Source organism: Suricata suricatta, chromosome 3, assembly GCF_006229205.1.
Source record: "Suricata suricatta isolate VVHF042 chromosome 3, meerkat_22Aug2017_6uvM2_HiC, whole genome shotgun sequence".
Classification (NCBI taxonomy): Eukaryota; Metazoa; Chordata; class Mammalia; order Carnivora; family Herpestidae; genus Suricata; species Suricata suricatta.
The window spans coordinates 54,476,999-54,498,796 of NC_043702.1; positions in this window are offsets into that span (position 1 = coordinate 54,476,999).

Here is a 21,798-nt window from a genome sequence, read left to right on the forward strand (position 1 = left end):
AAGAAAGGAAGAAGGAAGGAAGGAAGGAACAAACGAACGAACAACAAAAGAAAGGAGCAAAGAAAAAGTCCTGACCTGCAGTGTTTCCCAATATCTATGGTGTAAACACTTCGACCTTGGCAAGCAACAGCTATAGACATAAGGTCACTGAACCTGGAGTGGAGAAGAAAAGTGTGTAAGTGACTCTCATGCGCCAGCCTAAGCAGAGGCATGTCCCAGTCTGTAAGTGTTCCAACCAAGATACAAATTCAGGCGGTTTGGCTTTCAAAGCAGATGTCGATGGGCTTACAATTCTATTTCTAGGACTACACAAATCGTACAAAATACATGTAGCCAAATTTATATGTGGAAGAATGTTTGTCATGGAGGAAAACTGAAAACAATGTAAACGTTTATTTATTTATTTATTTATTTATTTATTTATCAGCTATTTACTGAGAGCCTATTACATAGCTGTCACTACACTGGTGCTAGGGAAACAGGGGTGCTAAATGGTTCCACCGAACTTATAGTCAAAAGGAAAGACAAGAGACAAGTACTCACCCAAATTATAATTCACCTTATCAAGAAATATAAGTAGAAAAAATAATCGGGGTGTGTGTATATACACATTATATTCATATATATGCATATATATGGACACAAAGTTTAAAACCTTTAGCATAAAATACCTAATGTAATGTTTCCTTCCTTTTTTAAACTACAGGTATGTATTACTTGTACAATTAAACATAAAAAGTTAAATAACATCATTGCTGTGCAAAGATGTTTGGGTTTATGGATTTTTTTAATGTTTTTTACTTATTTTTGAGAGACAGAGAGAGACAGCGTGAGCAGGGGAGGGGCAGAGAGAGAGGGAAACACAGAATCTGAAGACAGGCTCCAGGATCTGAGCTAGCTGTCAAGCACAGAGCCTAACTCGAAGCTCAAACCCACGAACCGTGAGATCATGACCTGAGCCAAAGTTGGACACTTACCTGACTGAGCCACCCACACACCCCAGGGTTCATGGTTTAAAAGAAAGTAGGTTATGGGGTGCCTGGGTGGCTCAGTCTGGTAAGCATCCAACTTTGGCTCAGTCATGATCTCTCGGTTCATGCGTTCGGGCCCTGAGTCAGGCTCTGTGCTGACAGCTCGAAGCCTAGAGCCTGCTTCAGATTCTGTGTCTTCCTCTCTCTCTCTGCCCCTCCCCCCACTCGAACTCTGCCTCTCTCTCTCTCTCTCTCTCTCTCTCTCTCTCTCTCTCAGAAACAAATAAACATTTAAAAATTTTTAAATAAAAGAAAGTAGATTACAAAACGGTATGCATAAGTTTTGCATAAGAAAAATCCTACAAAAATAACACTAAATTATTAGTGGTGGTTGATGAAGTCATGCTTTTTCTTCTTTTTGCCTCTTTTTACTTAATAACTTTCCTACTCTGAACATGTATAACTTTTGCAATAGAAAAATAAATATAAATTATTTTTATACATAAATGGAATAAAAGAAAAAGCCAATGACATTCCTTTATCTTGCCATATGAGCAGGCTCAGAGCTGCTTTCCTACAGGAAATCCACTAGAAAGAGTGAGCCTGCGGGGTGTCTGCTGTCCCTAACGGATAAATGTGGGCTCTCTAAGTCTGGAAGCACCATGACTAGGGCAGAAGGTTTCAAGTTGCACCTGCGTGTTTACCTTCAAGGAATGACAGCAATTGCATGTTGAGCTGGTTCAATCCAAGGAGGAAAAAATGAGAGAGATGCCCAATAAACTTCAAACATGAAATCACCTCCCCCACTGGAAATCATGGTCAGGTTCAAATGAATTCACACATTTTACACATATTCCTCTGCTTCCATTTATCATGCCAAAGGTCAATCTACGGTTTACATTCATACCAATATGACGTGTCCAAACCATTGTAATCCTTAGAAAAATACAATGCACAACTGCACACCAGAAAAACAACCACCCGCGAGGGGAAAAATTTCAATAGCGTCAGGATTGCTCAACAAACCAACAAAAGCCAGGAAATTCAAAGTTAAGTTTTATACTCCCTTCTTAACTCCACACTATTGTGAGAGAGAAATAAAAGGCACAATGGCATGCATTAAGGGTGCAATGTCAGCAGTAACTGCCCTTCCAAGCTTTTATTGACTGTGTCATAACCTTAACATTCTATAAACAGGGGATTTGGCTTAACACCTGGGTCCTTTAAAAGAGAAATATCTCCTGGAAGCCTAGACTGGGAAACCCGAAGAGGTTTCCTACTCTCTTAGGTATACACAGTAAATCATTATGGAAAGAGGAAACAGATAAACTTGTAGTTAAGATTACAGCCATTCTGGGCTCTTGGGAAAATAAATAATTACGACAAAGAAATCGTATTTACTTATGAGACCAGAAGAGACTCCTGAGTAATCTGGTCTACCCGCTAATTATTAGACACATTTCTCGCTCCAAGCTTTGCATTCGGGGAATAAAAGTATTCCTCAATGGTACTTTAAAGTGCTAATAGTTTCATGTTTCTTTTCTTACCATTTGCCAAATACAGCAAGCTCCATTGTGAGTGTTCAATTCCTGAATAAATTGAAATTCTAGCCAATTTGAGGATGACAGAAACATTTTTAGAAGTTTAAAATTAAGCATAATTTCATTACCAGGCATGAAACCTGGACTTCTTTTTTTTTTTTTTTAACCTGGCAGGAAAAGTTTATTGAGGAAGTTAAATGAGTCTTAGAAAAGTGCATTTTCATGAATTGCCTTGAGTGAGATTGCGAAGGAGGAGAGGCACTCACAGCGCTGGACACATGCAGCTCCTTCCTGTGGGGAAGCCCTGAACCACGGGAGGGGTGCGTCTTGAAGGTCAATAGGCCTGGCCCCACCCAGCCCAAAGGAGAGCCACCTCTGCTTAAGAGTCATGATAAAAGGTGGGGACTCATGCTCTGTCTCTCTCTCAAAAATAAACATTAAAAAATTTCAAGGAAGAAAGGAAGGAAAGAGAGAGAGAGGGAGGGAGGGAAGAAAGAAGGAAGGAAGGAAGGAAGGAAGGAAGGAAGGAAGGAAGGAAGGAAGGAAGGAAGGGAGGGAGGAAAGAAGGAAGGAAGGGGACTCTTGAGCGACGCTTAGGGCTTGGTCCCTAAATCTAATGTCAAAACAAACCAAAGAATGATTTGGGATCAAGGTCCTTCTCTCTGGTAATGTACAGAGATTCTCACAACAGAGAACAAACTTCAAATAAGTGAACTATTTTCCTCTTTGGGATCTTCACTTTAGTAAATGGAAATGGTCAGTACTGCTCTTAAGCAACTAAATAATAAGTAGCTTGAAGGTGAATTCTCCCCGTTGGCTATCCAAAGATATGTAATGAACAGAATAACAGTTTCCAAGAAATAAGATCCCTTGAACACGTTAAAGTAATTTTCTTCTATTTTAAGTTATTTTTTTAAGAAATCAGATAATAAATACGGAATTGTATCAAATCCTTTTGGGGCATCTCTCAAAAGACCACGTGTTTTTCCCTCTTATATTAATATGATGAGTACCATAATAGCTTTCATAATGTTAAACCATGTATGCATTTTTGAAATAAACATAGATCTATTTACATACAGTTGGCCAAAACTCAGCCACATGACCATATATAACCAAAAGAGATGGAAAGGTAGACTGTGTGCTCCAGAAGAAAGGGAAGTGAGTCTGGTGAACAGCCACCCAATCTCTGCAACACAAACATGCCATCTCTGGGTTAGTAAGAACACCACGGGCCACAAGGAGAGGCTCCTGAAGAAAAGAGCAAATCGCTCTCCTTCTCCATTACATCCCCAACTCAAAACAGCCAAGAAATAGGAAAAATCTGGAGCAAGTAGGGCTAGTCAAATGTTCTCACCAAATAAGAATTGTTCTTGTGCTCACAGCACAAAATTCTGTACTCATATTAAGAAAGCACCTGGGTGGCTCAGTGGTTAAGTGTCTGACTCTTGATTTCGGCTCAGGTCATGATCTCATGATTAGTGAGTTCAAGCCCTAATCCACACTGTCAGAGCAGAGTCTGCTTGGAATTCTCTCTCTCCCTCTCTCTCTGCCCCTCCACAGCCTAGCACTCGCTCTCTCGCTCTCTCTCTCTCTCTCAAAATAAATAAATAAACTTTAAGGAAAAAGAAAGCAGAAGGTCTATAGTTTTCACTCTGTGAGCTGGGTGGATATATACAAGGATTTAAAGGTACTATTATTGTCAGTTTCATAACTGTAAAATGATACCCATTTTCACATTTTCATGTTACTTAATAAATCAAGTGTGTAACTAGTACAAAAACAAAATTATACATTTTATTTTAAAAATTAGAAGCAGACAGCAAAAAGGTAAAGCAACAAAACTTTCAGCTGAAAAGGTGAATAATCTATTATTCTAGATCTAGTATTAGACATTTAAAAAAAACTGTCGGGGGCGCCTGGGTGGCTCAGTCGGTTAAGCATCCGGCTTCGGCTCAGGTCAGATCTCATGGTTCATGGGATGGAGCCCCACGTCGGGCTCTGTGCTGACAGCTAGCTCAGAGCCTGGAGCCTGTTTCGGATTCTGTGTCTCCCTCTCTCTCTGACCCTCCCCTGCTCCAGCTCTCTCTCTCTCTGTCTCTCAAAAATAAAAAAAAAAAATAGAAAGCAATAAAAAATAATTGTCGATATGAACTTCATGGATATTGTATCCAAAGGTAAATTCCATGTAAAGGTGAATGTGGTGAGTAGGATCTTGTCCCTGGGCCCTGCCCAGGAACCATTTGTGCATTTGGCTTCTTCAGACTACAGAGGGCACTCAGGAAGGGAGAATTCTATCAACATGGAATGGGAATGGGCCTTGCCTTTCAGGCATCAGCCTTAATTTGATTGATCAACTAGATCTCACAGACACATGACAATGTCTAAGTAACATTGTACAAGGTTAGACTAAAAGCCATTGATTGTTACAGCCCCTAATCCATTGATACACACCCCCAGCCAATTTATTTAGACCAAGACTATCATATGTTCCAGGATTACAAAAAAGTAATGCTACATTTTCCCACAAAATATTTTCAAAAGAATTTGCATTTTCTAGAAGGTTGAAGGGGGAAAAATACCTTCAAAAGTAAGAACTTATGAATGACAACTGAATGTCAAAATTGGTTCTAAAGCGAACATAGAGCACTTCTCTTCCTTTGCCACTGACGGCCTCTTAAACTCTCCTCTCTTCTCAAGGTCCACAAAAATCACCATAATGCATTGGTTTTCCCAGGTACTTCCTTGACAACAACCCAAAAGAGTTAGAAATAGTTTCCTTGTTTTAGATAAGAATTGAGGCATAGAGATCTTAAATAATGTCCTCAAAGTCACTCATCCCCATATTGAGGGAGCCCGGTCTCTATCTCCAGCTCTCTGATGATCCTCATGACCATGCAGTTCCCTATTGCATCTCCTTAGTATAAAAACTCAGGCCTATGCATTCTTTTGTTTCTCAGAGGACAATGATAATATATTTGTCTTGTAAAGAACCTGGAAATCCCATACTCCTTACAAGGGAGCTCTGTGGATTCCAGGACTCAGCATCACTTCTCTCCACCTCTACCACCACACTGGTCCAGCACCACCTCCCGCCCTGATTACAGCAGGAACTTCCTAACTGGCACCCCCTCCCTGCTCCCTCCCTTTTTCCCACCACAGGCTATTCTTATCCAGACAGATCCTTTCAAATCCTAAACCAGACTGTGTCACCACAGTGCTCAAAACTCCAGGTTAGCCATCAACTCAGAACCACTAGGATGCCCACTAGGATGGCTCCAAGCAAAAAAGACAAATGATAATACATATTGGTTAGGATGTGGGAAACTTGGAACCCTCACACATTGTTGGTGGGAAAGTAAAATGGTGCAGCCACTTGGGAAAACAATCTTGCAGTTCCTCAAAAGGTTAAACATATGACTCAGCAATTCTGAGAAACAGGAAATGAAAACATGCTTTCACACAAAAATTTGTTCATCAATGTTTACAGCAGCATGATGCCTGATAGCTAAAAAGTAGAAACGATCCAAATGTTCATTAACTGATGAATGGATAAGTGAAAAGTGGCACCACAGAATATCATTAAGTAGTAAAAAGAAATGGAGGACTGATGCATACCACGACATTGATGACCCTTGAAAACATACACGCGAATAAAGCTAGTCATGGAAGATCACATATTATGAAATTCCACTCAAATAAAATGCCCAAAATAGGCAATCCATAGAGAAAGAAGGTAGATCAGTGGTTGTCTAGAGCAGAGGGTGCTGGGGGGAATTGAGAAATGACTGCTAATAGCTCTGGGTCTCTGGTTGGGGTGATGCACATGCTTTAAAATTGATTGTGGTGAAGGTTTCACAATTCTGTGAATATACTAGAAGCTTTTGAATTGTATATTTTAAGTGAGTGAATTATATGGTATGTGAGTTCTATCTCAATAAACCTATATATTTTTTTAAATTTGTTTTTAGTGTATTTTTTATTTTTTTGGGGGGAGGGAGCAGGGAAAGGGACAGAGGGGGGGAGGGGGAGAGAATCCCAAACAAGCTTCTCACTGTCAGCACAGAGCCCGACATAGGGCTTGATCCCACAAACTGTGAGATCATGACCTGAGCCAAAATCAAGAGTTGGACGCTTAACCAATTGAGCCACGCTGGTGGACCTTAAGTTGTATATTTTTTAAAACCCTCCAGAGCCAATTACAGAACCTGGAGCACAGTGGGTGTTTAATGAATATTTGTTGAAAGAATGAATGAGTGAGTGAGGAGGCGTTTTCATTTGTAGATCGAATTAAGATCATGAAGTGAGCAAGCAGAGTTCAGACAGTGAACTTAGGTCTGGTTACGCTACACCATTCCTTGGGAGGTCCTCACTGAAAGCTCAAATCTGGTCCCTCCCCTTGGTCCAGGCTCCTTCAGTGCCCACCCTTCCCCCTTTATCCCATTCATTTCACATGATTACCTGTTCTCTATGCACAGGTGCATCCCCAAAACCCCCCAGCACTGTTTTTGGTGTTCCCTGAACACTTGTGAGCTTAGTGGCCTGTACCTGAAATCAATCAATATCTATTTATATCTACTTTATTTATTAAATGTCTATTTAATTTCAGACAACATGGTGGATGCTATGCTATATGGAAGTTAACAGGCTTCTGAATTGTTTGACTTTCATTACAAGCACATATTAGTTTTATAAACAAAATAATGTAAAAAAAGTTTTTAAAAGGTTCTAAATGCTGGTTTCTTTTGAATACTTGAAAGGAAAATTTGACCACTCAGAAGATCTGCCATTGATATCTGACAACCACAGATATTAACCTAATAATTTGCGAACAGCCTTGATATGCAAAGTGGCAGAATGGAGTGTATTAAATATGACTGCGTTTCCCAATCTTATCCTTGACTCAGTCACATATTAACTGCATGATTTCAGATAGGCTGCTAGGCTATTTTGGAGCCTCGGTTTTCTCATCTGTAACTCAGGGATCTTGACACTATTACCTACTTCACAGGGCTGCTGAGATGATAACATGAGACAATCCATGTAAATATTCTGCAAATTAGCAGTAGTAGTTTTAGCAGTGGTGCAAGGGGGAAAGGTGGTCTCTACAGAGACCCCGGAGGGAGGCAGTCCTCAGCTTAGGGCTTCAGGAAGGGGGAGGTTAGTTTAACCCCATGGTCTCTGGAGTCAGACCATCCAGGGTTCTAATCTTAGGGTGACTACTTACTAGCTTGAGGAATTTGGGAGAGTGAAGCCTCAAAATAATTTTCTTTTATGATTAAATGGGGGAATTAAAAGCACCTACTTGGTGGAGTTATGACAAGAATTCAATGAGAAATTGGTATATTACAATGTGTTCAGCAGATAGTAAGTTTCCCATCCATGACAGCGGTTACTCAATCCTGATCCTTAAGAGGGAGCTGTGCCAAGCATGTTTCAGAAAGGGTAAAGAGGTAAGGTGCCAAATAGCCTTCAGACAGAGAGAGGCACACATGCCACAATGCCCTGCAAACAAATCATTAGTCTCCTAATGACAGTTTATTGTGATTACATTCCATAATGGTCTTCTAAAAGCTATCGCAGGTGCGACGCCAAAGTTTTCCTTTCTCTAGCTGGTTTGGAATACCTTATGGGGAGTCTTACAAAGCTCTCTAGCAATTCAGCAGCTCAGTGTTTCCCTGCAATGGGCTATCAGAAAGTCCACTATAAAGTTGATCATCATTAAACATATCGTAGTCTTCTATAACCATGGGGTCAAAGTTGGGGGCAGTATTTCTACGTGTTTGGATTCAACAGGACACTAAAGATGTGTGTTAGATTCCAGAAGGAGAGGAAACCAACAGGCTTCACGCTTCGAGAACCTGACTTTAGCCTCATCTTAGTTGGAAGGTTTGGATCACCATTTCCCCACCTCTCATCTTTCCATTATATATTCCCATATTAGCTCAATCAGGAATTCTTCACCTGTTTCCATCGTTCTCAAACTTCAGTGTGTATTAGAAGGACCCAGGGAGCTTGTGAAAACACATATTCCTGGGCCACACACCCCTAAATTTCTTTTTCAGCAGGTCCAGCATGAGGCACTGGAATTCACACAGTTCCATCAGCCTCCCAGGAGAGGGGACGCTGCTGGTTAGGGAACACACTTAGAGAACCAGTTACCTATCCTGACAAATAGCTACGTGGAAAAGAGGCTTCTTAAAGGCTGCCTTGCTCTTTAAAAGAACTCTGAGAGCACAAGACCCCTTCAGATAAAGTCCAATGCACACAGCTTGGGAAGTTTCTAGAGGGTGGACTTTCTGAGAGGCATGGAGTCAGGAGCTGATCCATTGCAGCTGCTCTGATGAAATGTCCTATAATCAGCGGCTGCTTGTCTCCACAGACCTCCCTTAGCACAAAGGGTTCCCAGCCCAGCTGCCTGCTCCCCGCTTCCTGGAGCAGAGCTGCAGCTGGCCCCACTTCCCCCCACACAGGGGACCCGTGGGTGTGGTGAGGACCTGAGCTGAGCCTGTGGGGGGGGCGGGAGGGGGGGACCTCCTCCCCACTTCCTCCCACCTCCGGACATCAGCTCTTCTCACCAGGGAATGAGTCTACACTGTCTTGAGGCAAGTGCTGGAGGTTCATTGTCATAGCAACCGATCCTCTCTCAGCAGAGGGGGTAGAAGAACCCTGGGATGGGATTTGATGGGTGGGCTACACCATTTCCATTTTCCTAAATGACTATGTCACCACTAGGAACTGTTCCTTTTGAACTAAGCACCCAGAAATCCCATCTTATAATGCAAACAGCTCTTAGGAAGGAAGAGTGTGAATTCCTTATCAAATGGAGCCTGGTACCAGCCTCGGGGGAGAGATTGCCAGACCTCACCCACTAAAGGATGCTGACAACAGCAACTTTGCCTCCCACACTATCGTGTCAAGGTCCTGCTTAGAGGTGCTTGCTGAGGGTGGGCAGGGGAGTGACTGGGACCACCACACAGGTTGGGACCAGTAGCTCTCCTACAAGTGGTATTGTTTTTAAAATCTAATGATCAAAATCTGAAGACTATGGATGGTCACCAAACACCTCACCCGTCTGGCCATCGTGAAACTACGGAGAAAGGAAGAAATGTCCTTTGCAATTGAACTCCTCCTTAGAAGCACATTTTGTTGATGTTTCAGGACAAATTCACCTTCGTGGTTTGTATTTTATTTTATATTTTGTTTTGCTTTTATTTTCTATTTTATTTTGCTATCATCTATTTTAACATCTTGAGTCGGGTTTCACATAAAAGAACCAGAGCCAGGATGTTTGGGAAATTAACAGATGATATTTAGCAAACATTTTGACGGGTCATAAAGAAACATCTGCAGCAAGTCTGAGACCAGGAGTAGTGTGTTGGGGGAAGGAGGGCCCTCTCCAGCAGCTGCATTAGGTTACAAGGTTGAGCTGAGCTAAGGGTTAGCAGTGCGATTCAGTGAGTCCCCAGCAGGGGGCACCCTGTTGCAGTAAACACTCTACAGCTTTGCTAGGGTCTGCAGACCTTCCACATAATTGGCATTTTGATTTCTCTAACCCTCTGCTTCCTCCTTCAAAGCAGACACTCCTCTCTAAGAAGCTTTCCTCCCACATCTCATGAAAATGGACATTTTGATAGGAAGTGGCTCTTGTGGAGAGGATTAAAAGCAAAACCTGAAGAAGGAAGACAGTCAATGAAATTAAATAGATTATGAAGAAGGTTGAATACATAGTCACAGAAGTTTAAAGATGGTCTTGGCTGATTTTCATGACTGGCCCAAAGAGCACAAGGAATTCCTAGATTGTCTCATAAAAATCTGAGTCAATGGTGCACATCGGTATAAAAGGGCCTCCCGGTATTTCATTTCTCAAGGGTCAGCTATATTACTTGACAGCCTGTGTCTGTGCAGAAAGCACCCGTGTTCTCCTGGCAGTACATAAATAATAACAATAAATAATCCACTCATTAGCCAAAACAATCGGCCCTATTTTAGGCAATCCTAAAATGTCTTGGAAGCAAATAATTCAGCAGTAGAAAACAGTGTTCTCTCAAAACCAGGCCCTCGGATTTCCAGCCATTACTATGTAAGCATTTTGAACAACCTATTTTTTTCGCCCTTTGAATAAATAATAATTTATTTGTTTTGAATAAATAAATGAATAATTTTTGAATAAAATTAGACAATTTAGTTCATTAACCTCCCACATCACAGCTCTTTAGACACATTTGGGCAAAATCTTCATTTTAAACTTGTGGATTTTGTAATTTGATAGGTATCTTTTTCATTTTTCTTTTAAAGGTTTTCTTGCTGGAGGTTTTGTCCAGCAAGCTTTCCTTATTTACACTGGCTTTTTTCTCAGCCACATTTTAAAAGCCAATTCATTTTTTTAATGTTTTTAATGTTTATTTATTTTTGAGAGAGAGAGACTGAGCAGGGGAGGGACAGAGAGAGAGGGAAACACAGAATCTGAAGCAGGCTCCAGGCTCTGACCTGGCAGCACAGAGCCTGATGTGGGGCTCGAACTCAAGAACCGTGAGGTCATAATCTGAGCCGAAGTCAGACGCTTAACCAACTGAGCCACCCAGGCGCCCCAAAAGCCAATTCATTCTTAAAATCTTGACTCATCTAAGCCTCTTGAGGTAAATGCCCTGTCACAGAGGGGTAAACCGAGGCACAGAGAAATTAATGACTTACTAGAATAGACAGAAGTGGCAAATCACCCAGGCAGGATTTGAACTCAAGGTCTGGAGCCAAAGTCCAAGTACTTAACCACCATGTAATGTTATCTCTTAATAATGAAGAACCCTGAGCTGTATACAAACTCAGCTATATTTAACTAAATATAATAACCTAGGTAATCTAGTCCAAAGCTTGGCTCATAGTAGATGCTTGGCAAAAATTGGGAGTGTGGGAGGAGGATAGATATATATATGTATATTGACCCTCTGAACTCATTTAGTGAAGTGCTTGATAGCACTGGCCTAAACAAACCTAGGATACTTCCAGCTCTTTCGATCACTATCTGTATGGCCTTTTTCAACCAGCTTAATCACACTAAATTCAGTTTCCCCACCTGCGGATAAATACTAGCGTCTACCTCACAGAGTTGAGATGGAGATAAATGAAATAATGCATGTGAAAACTTAGCACAGTGCCTGGCACGGGCTAAAAAGTTGCAATACTTCCTTTCAGTTTCATTTAGACCCCGTTTTATTTAAGGATTTAATCAGTGTTTAGTATCCTATCCTAGGGTAAATATTTACTGCAATTTTCCCTCAAATAAGGCAAATCAAGGAGCACGTTCGAGTCTTTCTGGAGAGACACAGAAGCATTTGGTAATCAATACTGATCGAGGATTTTGAAAGGAAAAAAGATTAAGAGCACTATTAGAAAGTCAGTTAGGGACTGAAATTTGGCAAGGTGTACAGAGCTTCAAGTCCAATACTCCTTCTCTGTAGCCAATACTTTATGCAAGAGAAAGCTGGAAACTCTGCCCTTGACGGAGGGCAAGAAGGATAAAGAGAGAGGAGAAGCTCAGCCACAGAGAGGGGTGGGCCTCCCGCCGCCTTCCCTCCCCTTGCTCCAAATCCTGCTACAACTGCTCCTTGTTTTGGCCCACTTCCTACGGCCCCCTCCCCCCGCCCCCCTCCAAACACCTCCTCCTGGAGCAGCTGCTTGGTGGTGAAAGAGCATCAAGAGATGCCGTTGCAGCCTCTGGCTGTGACAGGGGCCAGGTGGCCTCAGTGAGTGACCAGGGGTGCCCAAGCCCTGTGGTGGAGGGAAAGTGATTTTCCTCCAGCCTCCATAGATGTGTAAGGGCCACAGCCCTCCTGGCCAAACAGTTGTCTTTGCTATAAGGAAAACGAAACAGTACTCAGTCCTCAAAGTTGTATTTTAGATAGTTGCGTGAACCATGATGGATGACTCAGCATCACCCTAAGGTAGTGTGGTCAAGGCCGGGCTGGGGAGGAGCACCAGCTGCGTGTCTTCCTGGGGCTCTCATGGACCCACAGGCCACTTTTAAGATGCTGTTTTGACATTGCTATTCTCTGTAGCTTTCCTTGACAATTTCCTTCTCACCCAGACAGGACTTGCCACTGATGAGGATCTCATAATTCCAAAACACACGAAGGCCAGGAAGGACTACAAGACACCCTGGTGTGGTGGGAGAAAGAAATAGTGAAGAATGCCAGCAGCCCCTTAATGGCCCACCAACAAGCCTGGAGGCTCTGCTCTGTGACATGTGTCCCTGTATTTTTACAGCCTAGGGGCCCCAAAGGGCAGCTGGGGTAAATTTGTCTAAAGTGATAAGAAATAGGGACAACTGGGTGGCTCAGTGGGTTAAGCATTTGTCATGATCTCACAGTCCGTGAGTTCGAGCCCTGAATTGGGCTGTGTGCTGACAGCTCAGAGCCTGGAACCTGTTTCAGATTCTGTACCTGTCTGTCTGTCTCTCTCTCTCTCTGCCCCTCCCTGGCTCTCACTGTGTCTCTCAAAAATAAATAAACATTTAAACAGTTTTACTTAAAAAATGGTAAGAAATAAATCCCAAAGAGGTTTCACTATATAATTCATTTGTTCTTTTGCATTTTTTTCTGAGATCCCATTATACACCCAGCACTGGGCCAGGAGCTACAGAGAGGCATGAGATGCGGTTCTTGCCTTCAAGGAGCCTGTGGTCTCACAAGAGGGAAGGTCAAAGAGACCAGCCTTCCACAGTACAAAGAGCACAATAATGGTGGCTCATCAAGGTGCTCTGTGCACCAGAGGGGAGCTCAGAAACAGGCAACTAACCTCTCTGAGGCTGCCCACAGAAAAAGCTGTATGAGGCATGTGACCCTTAGCAAACCCAGGGGGCCTAGAGTAGGAAAGGGAGGGGATGGTTCTAGCTTAAGTACCAGGAACTCACCGAAGCAGGAAAGCCCTCAGGGCAATTGGAAACTACAAGGAGTGAAGCTTATTCATGGAGAATCCACAAGAGAGAACTCTGGAAAGGTGGGCAAGGGCCAGATGGGCCATCCTTAAGAACGAGCATTTTATCCTCCAGGCAGAAAGAAGACAGTAAGGTGTAAGTTTGGGAGTGATATAATCAGATTTGAATCTGCAAATATCATTCCAGTGTAAGGGTAGAAGTTCATTTTCAGGGCTCAGTCTCATGGTAGGATGACTATCACCTTAGCTCACTCTATGAATCCTTTCCAAAGTGAGGACTCACTATCATTAAGCAGGCGTCCTTACAAGAAGCTCTTGTCTAAAACCCTAACCCTTCTTATCTGTGGCAGATTAAACAGGACAACAATTTTCTTTCAGCTCTTCCCATTAAGAAGTAATGTCATGGGGCGCCTAGGTGGCTCAGTCGGTTAAGCATCGGGACTCTTGATTTTGGCTCAGGTCATGATCTCATGATAGTGAGATGGAGCCCAAATCAGTCTCCATTCTGAGTGTGGAGTCTGCTTAAGATTCTCTCTCTCCCTGTCCCTCTGCCCCTCCCTAGCCTCTCTCTCTCTCCCAAAAAAGAAGTAAAGTACTTTTCCTACCCTTTGAATGAGGGCTCCTTTGTGATTCACTTTGACCAACAGAATGGGGCAGAAGTGATACAGTGAGACTTCTGAGCCCAGCGCCCAAGAAATCTTACAGCTTCCACTTCCACCCTCTTGGATCACCTCTATCATCATATAAGAAAGCCCAAGACAGCCTCCTTGAGGATGAGAGACCCAGTGGAGAGAGGGCCAAACTTCAAGCCATCTAGCACCTCACTCACAAAGGAATCAAACCATCCCCAACAAGCCAGCCTCTGACCCACCCACCAAGCAATGGTAACCACAGAGGTGACCCCAGGGAAGACAAGCAAGAGAACCATTCGGCTGAACTCAGCACAATTACAAAATCAAGGGCAAATTAACGGCCATTGTTTTACATTGTCTTAGAGCCCTTAGTTACACAACAATAGACAAACGGACCTCCTCTGCTCCGTAGATCTCAAAAACTGGCACTGTACCAACAAGCTGTCCAGAGATTCACTGGAATTTATACTGTCTGGAGAATAAATATACTCTCCATACTTTGTGGAGAAAGGGTTTCTGCTAGCATTGTCTTAGTATCCTACCCTCCAGAGCGCCAATTAGGGTGCCTGACTTTGTCTAACTTATATCTAACTATAAATGCACTGCCCTGATTGATGAGACAGCAATATTAATTAATAATTCATAGTCGGGTCAGACTTTTTCACATGTAATCACAACTTTAAATCTCAAGAAATGCTCCTGCAGATAGCTGGAAAAAGCAGCTTTTCCTTCAAATCCTGACCTTAAAAAAAAGTTATCTTTAGTCCCTTAGAACTAGTCCCTCAGAATTTTGGGAAAATATGTGAAAAAAGTCAAAGTTGGCCAGAGATGCCATTTTTTCTCCTCAGGGCAGGATGCCCCTTTTGCAGAATGTAGCTTTCATGTGAACAGTGGGGACAGACAAGGAGAAGACAGAGTGACTGGGTATTCATGGCCACTTGGAGTCCATATGGTGGGTAGTGGGGGAGGGGCACTGAGCTAGGCACTTGAAACCAAGCTGTTGTTATGAAATTCACGGCATCAAAATTCCTGCATGTACATCAAAAGGGAAAGAGCCGTGTTGCCACACACTTGAACTCATTTTGAACCTGCAGGATTTCTGTGTAGCATACTACCATGCCTCATCTTTGTTCCATAAATCTAAAGTTGAGTTTCTATCTTTCTGCTGTCACCACCTCATACCAAAACAGCTAGACAGATTTTGACCAAATTTAGAGGATGTGTTTGGGATGTCCTGACTTGGAAAAAAATGAAACCCCAGGATTTGCAAGCATGAAAGTCACTTGGGGGGGGTCAGAAGGAGCCCAGAGGGCAGGTAGAAATGAGACGTGAAAGATACCAATCAGAGACTACCAATCGGAGACATGGCCAGTAATTAAAATGCTAGGACCGGAGAAGAAAAAACTGGGTTTCAAATGTGAGCCCTAAGACCATCAAGGGCTCCCACTGCTAGCATCCATTCTCAATGGAGCCATTTCTCATGAAGCTACATTTGTAATGTTCTCTAGGGTGAATGGCAGCAGCTATTTCTTTATTTAGCAAGGGTTAAAGATCGCTCCCAGCCCCAGCGACACTGGAGAGGCCAGTGAGTGGCATAAATAGCTATGGGCTGTGCCCTTGGGAAATGCACCCCATGGAAACAAAGACATAGTTGAAGCGGAGTCAAACCTGATGAAGAGATAGCATCTTCCATTCTTTTTGGTAAGACTTGTCCTCACAAGGAGGGTAGTGCATAGCTTACTTACCCTGATAAGCACACGGGATCCAGTAAAAACAGATCTATTAGACTCCTGCGGTGAGCCTCCCAAAAGCACCCGCAAGTTTGCATTGTGGTATTAAGTTGTCCGCATGTTCACATATATGCTCACAGAGTCATTTAATAAACAGCGTTTGGATGAGTGAGTGAATGCATGAATGAATGAATGTCATCTGTGAAAAGGAAAGGGGAGAAGCAGCAGCTAACAGGACCCTTCGCAGAAAGCCAAACCTTGTTAGCTAGGCTTAAAATGGAATGGCGGTTTTAGGTCTATTACTTAATAGAGTGTTGAGAATTTTCCAAACTAAATTTAAAGGATCTAAAATATAAAACTGTGGCTCTAAAAGGCCGGGATTACAGTGCTTCCATAGTACTTGTCCTAAGAACTGTTCACCTCACGTTTAATATTGGCACTGCCACTGTTCTTGCAACGAATTGACAAACCAGTTCAATACACCTCATTTAGAACCATTATGGGGTATTTCATCAAAGATCTGGTTATGAATGTCTCCAAAGAAAGGATCAATGAGGTTTTTATTATGGTCAGGAAGGATTTCTTTGGAGGGAAAAATCCCTATAAAATGAAGGTGACTAGACTAAAGCATGACCTGGACAGGGGACATGTTCCATTATATTCTACTGAAGGTAAACATAATTTTTATTTTTACAATAGTCTATTCCCACATATATTATCCATGTAACTGTTTATGTTTCAAAACCTACTTGATGGCAGTTTTACAAGCAGTGTAGATAGACTATTCTCAGGAGTTAGTGCTTGGGGACTGCCTGAAAGAGAAAACTGCCTTATAATTAGCACGCTGGGTACATTAGCTATAAAGCATTCCTTGGAGGGTAAAACAAGCCTGGCGCTCACGGAATCCCTCTCTCTCAGGAGAGTGTTAGCCCGAGGTGCTGCTGGCCCATACATCACCACAACTGGGTCAAGGTTCCCTTGCACCGGGGTCTTAATTAAAAATCTTGTGAAACATGGTATATTTATGCATTTCTTTGTGTATCTTCTTTGCACAAAATGAATTAATTTAGCCTTAGTATGGTTCTATTTAGTTCCAGATAGTTGTATAATTTGATAAGAAAAACATTTCTAACTGGCTTTAATATTTTTCTTTCGTTTGTATCTGCCCCATCAGTTAATTTGAAGGAAGCCAAATACAATTTTCAAAAGTGTTCCATTTTACATTATGTCCCCAGTTGTGTTCAGCCTTATTAGTAAACCCTTACACTTTCTGTCTTTCCTACAAATCTCAGAAACACGTGACAAAAGCACTTGAGAAAAGCAAACACTGTTTCCTGTAGGTATCAGTTGGGGTTCCTTGGACGCAAGGCAAAGAAGCAGACTGGCCAATTGAAGTCGAGAATCAGGTGGTGGGAAGGATACTGGAAAAACTGGTTTAAGAACTGGAGCAGTGGGTCTCAGGCAGTGCCGGAGGGCTCCCCACCAGAGCCCCTGGCTGGGCTCCACCTCCTGTCAGTCTCTCAGGATAGGGGATCCAATGGCCCAGCTGCCTCTAGTTACCGGTGCACCAATCAGACGTGGTCTGGAGCTGGGGGAGGAAACCGTAGGCGGGGTGGCTAAGGGCACCGTCACCCTTCCTTCCACTGACTGTGCTCCAAAGCTGGACGTTGTAAACCTCTCCTATGACCTTGGTTGTATCATATCTGCCAATGGTAAGCGTTTACATTTTTTTCCAGAAGAGACTGAACAACAACAATCACACCTGATATTTGTGCAGAGTTTTAAGGTTTCAAAACACTTGGCATACATTATTATTATTAATAGTACATTTTTATTCATTGTAAAAAGCTATCATTCACCGAGTACTTAGTAACTTTCCAAGGGTAAATTACCACTTGTGGGGTGCTAACAATGTGCGAGGCTGGTGCTAGGCACCTTGCATAGATTCTCTCTAATCCTCTCTCTCTCTCTCTCTCTCTCTCTCTCTCTCTCTCTCTCACACACACACACACACACACACACACACACACACACACACAAACTAGGTTTGTGTTATTATCAAAATTGTCAGACCATTTCTGGACTAAGACAGGATATAAATAAAATAAAATAATAACCAAAAAACTAAAGTGATATCTCACACATGGACTTCTTTGACCTTCCCAAGATGCTGATGAAATCATAATTATTCATAGTACACAGAGATGCCAAGGCCCAGAAAAAGTTAGTTTCTGCCCTGTACTTGTATACCTATCAGTGGTAGAATTCTCCTCTCCTGCCTGTCCAGTGCTATTTACAATATGAGGCCAATAGAGCTTGAGTGAATCTATTAATAAGGATATTTCTAGAACTTTGCCTATCTTAGTCAAACTGAGTTTTAGTTAATAGGATCAGGAGTAATTACAGAGGTAAATCCTTGCTGAGCTGGATTTATATTTTAGTTTCTTTAACAGAGAAGAGAGAGAAATGAATGAATTACAGTATAGTCTAAATTGCCATAATTAAGAGACTCAAAAGTTATGTGACTTACTTTCTCTCATACCTACGAGTCTGGGATGAGCAGGCCAGGGAAGGCAGGGTACTGCTAGTATCCTTCATACGTGCTTTCTGGAAATCCCATTCCCAGAAAGTGAGAAAGAAGAAAGTCCGGGGCAAGCAGCTCAGGCTTTAAGACCCAGACTCACTTTAAGACCTTACCTCTAATTGGGCCTAATTTAGTCACAGGGCCACACCGACTGCACAGGGAGATGACAAATGTACTCTCTAGCTGAGTGGACAAATGCCCACCTAAAATTTAGGGCAAAATACTACTGAGTGTGGGAAGGGGAAGTGGAAACGAGGGGGAAATTAGCCATTTCTGACACAAGGAGTATTTTTACATGTTCTTTTTTTTTAAGCAATCAGAATTTGGAAGAGTTACTCATAATCAGGAGCAGATCTAGGTTTCCTGTGACCTGAAGCTTATACAATCTGAGGGGATGTGGTGGGTGGAGATCTTTTTCAAGAAAAATAATACAGGGGCACCTGGGTGGCTCAGTCAGTTAAGCAGCTGACTTCAGCTCACATCATGACCTCACAGTTCGTGGGTTCGAGCCCCACGGTCAGGCTCTGTGCTGACAGCTCAGAGCCTGGAGCCAACTTCTGATTCTGCGTCTCCTTCTCTCTCTGACCCCTCCCTGCTCATGCTGTGTGTGTGTCTCTCTCTCTGAAAAATAAACAAACATTAAAAAAAAATTTTTTTAAGGAAAAAAAGAAAAACAATACAAAAATATTGAACTCTGGGAAATGTTACCAAAATACATGATCTTAGGAACATAATCCTCATGCTTCCTGGGGCACTATGCCATTGTATAGGTCCTAGTATCTTGTATAGACCCTAGTATGGACCATAGAGAGAGGCCTAGAACCTTAAGCCTCATTAGCTTCAGGGTAAACTAATTTATGCCTATAACAGGTGGATTTCTCTAACTCCCTGTTCCTGCAGACTTACGAACACACAAAATGCTATGACTTTGTATCTGAAATAAATGGCTGAGCCAATGACAAAAGATAGTCAGTGTGAATTTTTTTATAGTAACCAGTTCAGTCAGTCCGAATCCCGGCAGCCCATCTGGTGGTTGAGAAGCCTTTCGTGAGCTATTGTGACCAGTTAGTCTGTCGGCCATAAATAAACACGGCCAGAACAATGACTCCTAAAAAGCAAATGGTGATGTTTGTTCTATCTCAGCTGAACTGGAAGAGCTGGATCCCATTTCTGCCTGTTCTGACCAGCGTTGTGGCCTCGCCAGGATGTCGAGAAGGTATCCTCTGCCAGCCTCGGGTCCCAAATCTATAAAATAAGGAACAGAGCTGGATTCTGCTCAGGCCTCCTACGCTGTACGGAAGATTCTGGTGGAGTCTTAGTGAAATGTATTCTGACCTGCTTTATCTCGTGGGCCTGAGCTCAAAGCAAAATGATCTGTCACTGAAATGAGCACTTAGCCATTTGCCTAGAGTAGATCATAAAGTATGATACCCATGGTTTCACTAAAAATATACCTCGAATGGGGAAGGGAGAGCTGGTGTTGGGTGTCCCCACGCCCCCCTGCCAACCCTGGAATGCACACTTTTTCATTAGGTATTTTTAGACATGCACAGTTCTCCTCAGCACAGCTCAAATGTTCATTCATTCATTCCAGGAATATTTATTTTCTGCTTGCTCCATGCAGGTAGTCCCAAGGATACAGGAAGTGTGTGTGTGTGTGTGTGTGTGTGTGTGTACACACGTGTGTGCATGCGCACAGGTAAGAAAGCCTGTGTCAGAGTTATGTGTGGAGTCCTGGGGACACACACATAATGCTTAACTTAGAGGGGGTAGAGGTGCCACATCAAAGGAGGATAAAGGGATGTTTAATATTAGTCACCACAAAGATTAGTTTCCTCCTTGTCTACCGGACTGACACAACCTCTCCCTTTCCAGAATCCTGGGCACACGTGACACCAGTCACATACTAATGTGTGGCACTCGGCATCAGCCTTATCTTTCTCCTGTAATATAAGTGGTGGAAGATGAAAGGATGAAATATGAGCAGGTATGAGTGTGGAAAGGACATTGATATTTATTAAGCACCTGTTTTAAGTTAGGTAATTTATATATTGTTTCATATCAATCATATTTTTGAAAATTCGATGAGGAAGATAATATTCCCATTTTGCAGAGAAGAAAACTGAGGCAATAAATAAATAGGATAGATAGATAGGTAGGTAGATAAGCAAGCTTAAGGAGTTTGTCTAGGTTCACATACAGTACTGGTGGAGTGAATGAGGAGGTGAACCTAGTCGTCTCCAACTGCAAAGCCAATATACATTCTAGATACCAGATTACTCATTCTTCTTTTACCTCACAGTACATAAAACACAGTAATAAAAATTACTCCTGGTTAATAAATAGTCTCACCAGGCCTTTCTTATTGGGCCTTTGTTTAGACTAATAACAAGGAAACCTACCACAGCCTGGTTTCTCCTGGTATAAACATCAGCCTGTTCAAGATAAACATGTAGAACCCTAACTACCTTAGCAAAGGCCATTGAATAATGATTAAATGACATAAAATAATAAATAAATAAAATAAAATGACATTTAAGTAATGACATCTAAAAAAAGAATTTTGGCAATTAAACACTCCGGAATATATCAATATATTATCAATATGAAGCCTGCTGCTAAACATGTGCTCTGCACTTTCAGTCTTAAGAAAAAAACAAATAAAAAAAGAAGAAAAGGAAAAAGGAGAAGGAAGAGGAAGAGGAGGAGAAGGGGAAAGGGCAGGGAAAGGAGAAGGAGAAAACAAAGAGGAGGAAGAAAACGGGGGGAGGGGAGAAGGGGGAAGGGAAGAAGGAACAAAAGGAAAACCCAAGGCCATGATTGTTGAAAGTGGTTTTTTTCCCACATAAACCAATTTCTGTGTTGACTGGCAGCTGTGTGATTTCGTTTGGCTAGTTGTGGTTATACCAAAAGCAAATTTTCTTTTTACCAAATCCTATTATCTATCTTATTACTGGGGTATGGGAAAACATTACCTAGTATTTCCCATTTAGTGTTCTTAGAAGAGAATCATTTATCTTCCCTTCTAAGGAAAAGTAATTAGGCCTGTGTTTTAGTTAGTATTAATATTCTAGCCACTAAGTTCAATGTCCTATTATGGAAACAATATATAATATATTACTGAGAATGTTTTTAAAAACCTGACCATAACCCGATATATACTGTTCTCGGCACTAATGTTAGACTAGCACAACTCTAAACTGATTTAGGATTCTGTGCCTATGCACAAAACCCCCCACAGTTCTGCTTTCTGAAGCTCTTTCAAAACCTGTCTCAGCCAACTTTGCATGGCATATTTGAAAGAACTTATTGTCATAGTCAAACTTTTATTGAAATCCAACTCATTTTTAAAAGTAAAAATCCTTTGCATGCTCTAAGAAAAGATTGAAGACCTTTCAAATGACACAA